Below are 9186 nucleotides of genomic sequence, written 5' to 3' on the forward strand. Positions count from 1 at the left end.
AAAAACATATAGTTGTAACATTCATACTTAATGGCCATAATTAACCATTATGTATTTGTAACTTAAAGTAAATTAAAAGTCTTAAAATACAATAATTCTAAATTACTCTAAATTGTAACCCATACAAAATTTACAACAATCAAACTTCATTCTTCTTCAATGTAGCATGAATTGAAACATCTTTTGATAATTTTGACAACCTTATCTTCACATCTTCATTGAAGTATATTGTATGATTGATGTCTCTTGGTTTATATCAAATACTCTTTGACCGATGTAAAGAAAGCTTGAGAATAATTTATTCTCACGTCCCTCTTTAACACTTGTTGGCTATATATCCGTCCTTCACATGTCGTATCATAATCATATCATATCGTAAAATCTTTGTGGTTATATCCTTCCCTAATTTATCATAGCCTTAACGTCCTTAGACAAATCATAGTTGTGTCGTTACCTGAATGTACCTTAGTCATAACGTTTTTATCAATCTGTCATACCCATAGCGCTTCGATACGTAACCAAACCATAACGTTTCATGAACATGTCTTACTCCTATCATTACATTACGTTTAGTGCATCCTTCTTGTATCCTATCTCAAATATACCATTGAACACATGGTACCGTAAGTATTATCATACAATTCACATATTATAACATATCATAAGCATATCGATTCACAAACATTTCACACATATCAATATATATGACACTTGCAGAATCACGGGCACAGTCAACATCAAATATAACCATACGGATGGTAAGGCCACCTACCTAATTAGCTTAGGCTGGTGTCCCCAATTTATCCTTAAGAAAGTTTGATTTGTCCTTTGTATTAAAGTCAACCTATAGGAACATGACATCAATTTCAATCATTTCTCTAAATTTTATGATGCTCTAGTGTTATATTTCATGGGAATATTGCATGAGTAAAGTCTTGAAATGTCTATATGTTAAAACTGTTTAACACTTTCCAAATCTTGATTTTTTTTTTGTTTTTTTATTTTTTTTTGTTTTTTACTTGTGTTCCTAATCTTACTTTGGTGTGTTTGTCACATTTTTTTTTATCATGTTAGCAATTAGCCAATTTAATCAATTCATCCTTTATGTTTCTTTTTTTTTTAAATCATGTTAGTCATTACCTTTGGCTAATTTAATCTATTCTATTTATTTTATTTTATTGATGGACGTATCTTCCTAAAATATACTAAATAAAACTAAATAATTGGTTAAAAGAGGATATGAGATATAAGTTAAATCTCTTCCCATATAAGAATAACACATTCTCATGTCCATCTTTGCTACCATGTACTAAATTAAGGATTTTATTTCTCGTCAAAACCACAATTAAAGCACAAAATTGAAGTTGTAGTTAGTCAATTATAATGTTTGACATGCTAGTTTTCAAACTACTTTAAATGGTTGTAAAGAAAGCATAGAATAACTTAGTGTCACTAATCTGACACGTGTTGGGCATGTACTGAACACTTGTTAATACAATGGATACATTACAAATTTATAATTCATCGTATTAGACACTTGACTTTGAATATATTTTGAGAGTGAAACGTACATTAAGCTTTTTTTTAAGTGTGCAAATATATAAACTTATTTATATGAATTTATTTCTAATATAAAATTGATAAATTTTTTGAAATAATTCTTTTTAATTAATGTATCATTGTCACATCGGTGTCTAGTTTTTTAAGAATGACATGTTACTGTTAGGAATAGAAAAAGAAAGCTGTAAAGATAAGAAGAATTGGGAGAAATCTCTCATCCAATTGAAGAATGACTAAATCAAATCTAATTTAAATAACTCAATCAAATCTAATCCAAATAACTCAATCAAATCTAATCCTAAGAGTTACCATATCTATTTGATATCATATTTATGTCTCGTATCTATATAGATATCTTCATGAAAATAAGTTTAATTTATGTTGAGATGAAGAATAAAAATTGACACTTGACGTTGATACTTGGGACTTTGATTCCTCTTAGTGTGAAGCTTGCATCTTGCAATTACTTGGGTAGAGAATGTGTTTGTACTTAAAATTCACTCAAGAGAAAATAATCAAATAACGAACCATATTTGTTGAAACTATCTATAAAAGTGTTCCAAAGTGAGTCGTGGAGAAGATTTGCCTTAAAATCTAGATCCAATTAAGGATGTCAATGACGAAGAAGTGCAAGCTGTTGGAAGGTTTGCCGTGGAAAATTGCAGAGGTGGTAGATATAATTTAATTTACAAGGTGAATGGTCTTTTAAGTCCCATATAGGCTTACCGCCATGATTTTAATTTACAAGGAAAATTTCAGAGGTGGTAGATAAAATTTCATATGTCGGACTACCGCCATCCTATAAGCTCTTATCTTTTGAGGAATTCATCAAATTCCCTCTCCACAAGTAGCAGTATAACAGAATTAAAAACCACAAATAAAAGAAAAAAGAGATTAGGGAATTAAAAACCACAAACTAAATATGAAGGGAAAGGTAAATACAGAGGGTAAACAGAGAGAACAGTAAAGCTCAGAATAACTAAGTTGTACCTACTTTTTATACCACAGTAACAATGAACCAATGTAAATTAGTAACCATGAAAATATAATTATAGATATATAACATTTCAAGACTTCTAACAATGAACCAATGTAAATTAGAGAAATAATGTTGTAGAATTCAAACCCGAAACTAATGTCATGGGCTCATATAGGTTGACCCAGATTTCAAAGGACGGAATCAAACTTTCGTTAAAGATATATTCGTGACAACGACTTAAGCTAGCCAGGTAAGTGACCTTACTATCGGCAAGGTTATATTTGATGTTGACACGTGCCCTGTGGTTCTGCACGTGTCATATATATTGATATGTGTGAATTGTCTGAGGATCGATATGCTTCCTATATGTTATGTTATGTTATGTTATTATATGTGAATTGTATGACATGAAATACGGTAAATTGCATGATACATAACCCCGCTAGGAATATGTATGATATGTAACAGAATGAGAATGAGAATGACATGTAAGCATGAAAACGTGACACGGGGTTATGTTCATTAAATGATGACTGTAGGACTAGTGGGACCTCATGCATATTGTGTGATCATGCATTTGGGGGGATACCCCTATCCCATCACGAGGGTACGGACGCGTACATCCAAATGGCAGGACAACGATCGTTATGCCCTGCATAGCGCTGCCGTGACGGTTTTAGTTTTAACGGGTCCCGGTGGGCCCCCAGAGCATGCCCACCAGCTAGGGACAGTGGCCCAACGGTGTGCGAACTAGCTGGTGAGCTCATACTCGCACGTATGGGCTGCGTGTAGAGTATATGGTACACGTCCACGATTACCTGTTAGGATTACGCCGTAGGAAAAATGAAACGAAACGAAATGAAACGAAACGAAAGATAGGTCCCATCATTTCATTGCATGTGATTGTTGCATCTAACCCCAATAGTGGGGTCACTTACTGAGTATGGAAAAATGAAACGAAACGAAACGAAACGAAACGAAATGAAACGAAACGAAACGAAAGATAGGTCTCATCATTTCATTGCATGTGATTGTTGCATCTAACCCCAATAGTGGGGTCACTTACTGAGTATTTCTTTAAATACTCAGGCCATGTGCTACTACATTTTTCAGGTTAAGGCAAGGCATTCCTGTACGGCTGACGACGGCATCGCAACTCGAGATCAAAGCACATGCATATGATAGTGGTATTTATTTTCTTAGACTTAGGATAGAATAGGATGTTTTAAACTTAAACGCTTATTCCTGTACGGCTGACGACGGCATCGCAACTCGAGATCAAAGCACATGCATATGATAGTGGTATTTATTTTCTTAGACTTAGGATAGAATAGGATGTTTTAAACTTAAACGCTTATTTATTTTATTTCGGGTCTTTTGTTGTGTCGTTTTAAAGATGTTTTCGAAACACGTAAGTCCATGGCTGTGTTTTTAAGTTAAAGGTTATGTTTTATGGAATTTGAATGAAGTCTTCCGCATTCAATGTTTATGGTATGTATACAATAACGACCTTAAATTAAGTAAAAAATTTCGGGTCATTACAATGATATAATAATCCTTATATAAGTACCTACATAGCCATAATGATATAATAATCCTAATATAATTATCTTTTCTTTTTCTCTCGTACCCACCTTATACATAACATGTTAAATTAACTCATACTTAAAAAAACAATTTCTCTCTTTTGGAGATGCGGGGTACCGATCCCCGTACCTCTCGCATGCTAAGCGAGTGCTCTACCATCTGAGTTACATACCCACAATTTTTGCATCACAAAACCCTAAATTTTCCGTCATCAATAATAGTGAAAATGAAGAAATATTGCTACCCAACATGTCATGAATAAGGAAAATTTGAAAAGAAATAATATATTTAATAATAGATAGTCTTATTTTTGGAGATGCGGGGTATCGATCGATCCCCGTACCTCTCGCATGCAAAGCGAGCGCTCTACCATCTGAGCTACATCCCCATGATTTTTACATCATAAAACCCTAAATGTCCCATCATCAATAATAGTGAAAATAAAAAAGTATCAAAATATTAATAACAAAGAGTTTGGTTTGGTGATGCGGGACATCGATAATTGTGAAAATAAAAAAATATAATAACAAATTAAATACTTTCTTTTGGATATGCGGGTTATCAATCCCCGTATAACTCGCATGCAAAGCGAGCGCTCTACCATCTAAGCTACATCTTCACAATTTTTACGTCACAAAACCCTAAACGTCTCGTCATGAATAATAGTGAAAATGAAAAAAATATCGCTACTCATTATGTCATAAATAGTGAAATATTGAATAGAAATAAAATAGTAATAACGAATAGTTTCTTTTGGAGATGCAAGGTATCGATCCCTGTATCTCTCGCATGCTACATTCATTTTACATCAAAAAATCATAAACTTCCTGTCACCAATGATATTGAAAGTGAAAAACTATCCCCGCTCATTATGTTGTAAATAAGGAAAAAATTTAAAAGAACTAATATATTTAGTAATCATTTCCTTTGTTGATGCATGGTATCGATCCCAGTACTTCTCACATGGGATGCAAACGCTCTACCATCTAAGCTATATCCTCAAGATTCTTACGTCACAAAATCCTAAACATCTCGTCATCAATAATAGTGAATAAAAAAAATAACGCTATTCATTATGTCATAAATAAGGAAAAATTGAATAGAAATAAAATAGTAATAACGAATAGTTTCTTTTGGAGATATGAGGTATCAATCCGATCCCCGTACCTCTCGTATGTTAAGCAAGCAATCTACCGTCTAAGCTACATTCCCACAATACTTATATCAGAAAATCCTAAATGTCCCGTCATCAATTCTAGTGAAAATGAAAAAATATCTCCGCTAATTATGTTATAAATAAGGAAAGGTTGAATAGAAGTAAAATATTAATAACAAATAGTTTCTTTTGGAGATGCGGGATATCAATTTCCATCAATTCCCATCATCAATAATAGTGAAAATGAAGAAAATCTAAAGATGCAAGGTATTGATCCCCATACCTCTCGCATGCAAAGCAAGTGCTCTACCATCTAAGCTACATCCTCACAATTCTTATGACACAAAGTCCTAAACATCTCATCATCAGTAATAGTGAAAATGAAAAACTATCCTTGCTCATTATGTCCTAAATAAGAAAAAATTGAAAAGAAATAATATATTTAGTAATCGATTCAATCGGAGATGCAAGGTATTGATCCCCATACTTTCCACATGGGAAATGAACGCTCTACCATTTGAACTACATCCTTATGATTCTTACATCAAAAAACCCTAAACGTCCCTTCATCAATAATTGTGAAAATGAAAAAGTATCTCGTCATAAATAAGGAAATATTGAATAGAAATAAAATATTAATATTAAATAGTTTCTTTTGGAGATGCGAGGTATCGATCCTCATACCTCTCGTATGCTAAGCTGTACCTCTCGCATGCTAAGTGAAGCTACATCCCCACAATTCTTGCATCACAAAACCCTAAATTTTTCATCATCAATAATAGTGAAAATGAAGAATATCGCTACTCAACCTGTCATGAATAAGGAAAAATTGAAAAGAAATAATTTTCAATAATATATTTAATAATAGATAGTTTTATTTTGGAGATGCGTGGTATCTATCCCCGTACCTCTCGCATGCAAAGCAAGCGGTCTACCATTTGAGCTACATCCCCACAATTCTTATGTCACAAAATCCTAAACGTCTTCTCATCAATAATAGGGACATGAAAAACTATCCCTGCTCATTATGTCGTAAATAAGAAAAAATTGAAAAGAAATAATATATTTAGTGATCGATTCATTTGGAGATGCAAGGTATCAACCCCATACTTTCCACATCAGAAGTAAGCGCTCTACTATCTGAACTACATCCCCACGATTCTTACATCAGAAAACCCTAAACCTCCCGTCATCAATAATTGTAAAAATGAAAAATATCTACGCTCATTATTTCATAACTAAGAAAAGATGGAATAATATATTTAGTGATAATGAAAAAATATCTCCGCTCATTATTTCATAAGTTTAGTGATCGATTCATTTGGATATCAAGGTATCGATCTCCGTACTTTCCACATCGGAAGCGAGCGCTCTACCATCTGAGCTACATCCCCGCGATTCTTACATTAAAAAATCTTAAACCTCCCGTCATCAGTAATTGTGAAAATGAAAAATATCTCCGCTCATTATTTCATAAATAAGGAAAGATGTAATAGAATAAAATATTAATAACATAGTTTACATATGTGTCACTTGTGTTATTTTAATGTGTTTATTTACTTGGTAAATGTCTTTCATGCTACAATCTCATGAAGGGGCATTTTGAGAATCGAACTTTCATACCACTAGACCAAATGCTCTTGTTATACCACTTGAAACCTATGTATGAAGCCTTAGGCCTAGGTATTAAGGTCATATTGCAGGAGTTCGGATGTAGAATTTGTCTTGGAGAATAAAGGCTTGGGATATAAAGCCTTGGGATGGGATGTTAAGAAAGACTGAGTATTAAGAGCATGTTGGTAAGTATAAAATGTCGAATATGAAGTTAGGTTGATTTCAAATATGAAGTCCTTAGATAAGAAAAGATTTAGACATAGGGGCATTTCACGAATTGAACTCAAAACCTCTTGCACCCCAAGTGAGAATCATACCACTAAACCAAATGCCTTTTCTTGAACACCCAATATTTTTAGCTTCTACTCAAATATATTTTTCTCTTAGTAGTTGGAGGGCTATAAAACGAAAAGTTGAATTGTTATAATATACAAGGGTTATCAAATAAACCAACAACCCAACAAAAGAAACAAACTAATCAATTTTGGTTGGATTGATTCGATTCCGTTCATCAGTTTGTTTGATTTAATTTTTCTATTTTGCCTCGTATGACAAGAAAATAAAGTTGTATTGAATGCACCTTAGTTTCATTTATGACAAACTCATATGAAACATAATTGCATTAATAATACTCAGAGTTGGAGTCTATAAGCATTTCATGAACTCCAGTGCAATTCATGCTTCATTAAAGATGAGATGAACTTTAGTTAGGTAAGAGGAACTTTAAATTACTTCATGTGGAGCTTCAATTACTATATGCTAGTTACAATCTTTAGGATTGACTAATTGGACACGAATTCATGGATTTAGGGAAATTTTTGTGTAATTATCAACTACAACTTATGTTTTCAAATTTTTAGGACATAATTTAGGTAGTTGCTTTTATGAGTCGTAAACTTGTTTCTTTGCATAATATGGATTTAGTTGAACTATTATTATCGATAAGATGGAGAAAGAAATTGTCTTTGAATTGACTAATAGACCTAGGTTCATCATTGTTGTCTTTTAACTTGTGATTTTGCAAAAAACTTAACTAATATTAACTGTCATGTCACAAGAACTTTAAGGTAAATCAAGAATATACCCTATACATCATTCAAGATGGCAATAAAATGGAGTTAAATTGAACGCACTTTAGTTTCATGTTTGGCGTGTTCAAGATAAAACATAATTGTATTAATGATATTGAGCCTGGAGTCTAAGAATTTAATGATCTTAAGAGAAATTTCTGTTTTATGAGAGGATACCAACTTTATTTAAGGTACTAGGAGTTCAAGAATCTTGATTTGAATCTGGTTAAGGCACAGTAAGACTTGAAAGTTTTGAAGTCTAGACCAAATTTGTACCTAATTATTTCTTTTTATGACTAATTATAAATTAAGAGAAAAATATTTTTGTAAAGATAGATTTATCTTTAAAGCTTTCGTGACGAAACCATGTTTAGACTAGCAGTTTAAAGTCAGAAGATGTGGTCACAGGTGTGATTATTTTGGATGGGTTCGTAATAGAACTTACCGTTGAGATGAGGGAGCCTTCAAAGGTTGTGCACTCACAGATGGGGTTGTTATGTAGCATTAGTCTATCTTTGTGTTTGAATTTTTTTGTACTTTATTTTTTTTGTAATTGTATCCCAATCACTTTTTTTTTTTGTTTGTTTGGATAAATTTGAACAACACCGTCTTATAATTCTATTTTATTTTATATTTAATGTTGTGTTGTTTTCTCAATCTCATTTTAATTTTACAACAATTTCTTATTTTATATTAATTTACTTTTATTTTTATTTGTTTTCACTCTCAATTTTAGTTTCTATTTGAGTTTTGAACCCTTGAAATTTCGTTTGTGACCGATTGCTATCAGAGCAGCCAGATTTTAAACTATATAGATTTTTTCTTAGCATAAGGAGTCGTATATCTCTATGACTCAGCTCGATGACACGTCTCTCCGCGACCAAGTATGCAGTCTAACCCTATTTTGTATTATAGGATATGTTGTAAAACTTGTATGAATTTATTGTATGTTTTGATTTTCGTGGTAGTTATAAAATGTCATTGGACGTTAAAGAGTGAACGTTAACTATATAAGACAATAGTGGATCAACGTTATAGTGTCTAGATATGGTGAGGAGGAAAAGAGTGGTCATGAGATATCTGACTAGCCTTAGGAAAACAAAGAATTGTCGTTGCACAGTGCGAGACATCTAATCCATGAAATTTTGGTACTAGAAATGAAGAAACTGGAGATGGTCCCCAAACGTCTATATGGACCATTTCCAATCGCACTTTCTTTG

At 32.6% G+C, this 9186-nt stretch overlaps 1 non-coding gene across 1 annotated transcript; it reads right to left on the reverse strand.

Moving 5' to 3' along the window:
* Positions 1-4437: 4437 nt before the first annotated feature.
* On the reverse strand, positions 4438-4514 carry TRNAA-UGC (transfer RNA alanine (anticodon UGC)). Its single transcript has one exon. It is a non-coding gene; the product is annotated as a tRNA-Ala (tRNA).
* Between the last annotated feature and the right edge of the window lie 4672 nt (positions 4515-9186).

Source organism: Cucurbita pepo, chromosome 10 (genome assembly GCF_057944985.1).
Source record: "Cucurbita pepo subsp. pepo isolate OVF chromosome 10, ASM5794498v1, whole genome shotgun sequence".
NCBI lineage: Eukaryota > Viridiplantae > Streptophyta > Magnoliopsida > Cucurbitales > Cucurbitaceae > Cucurbita > Cucurbita pepo.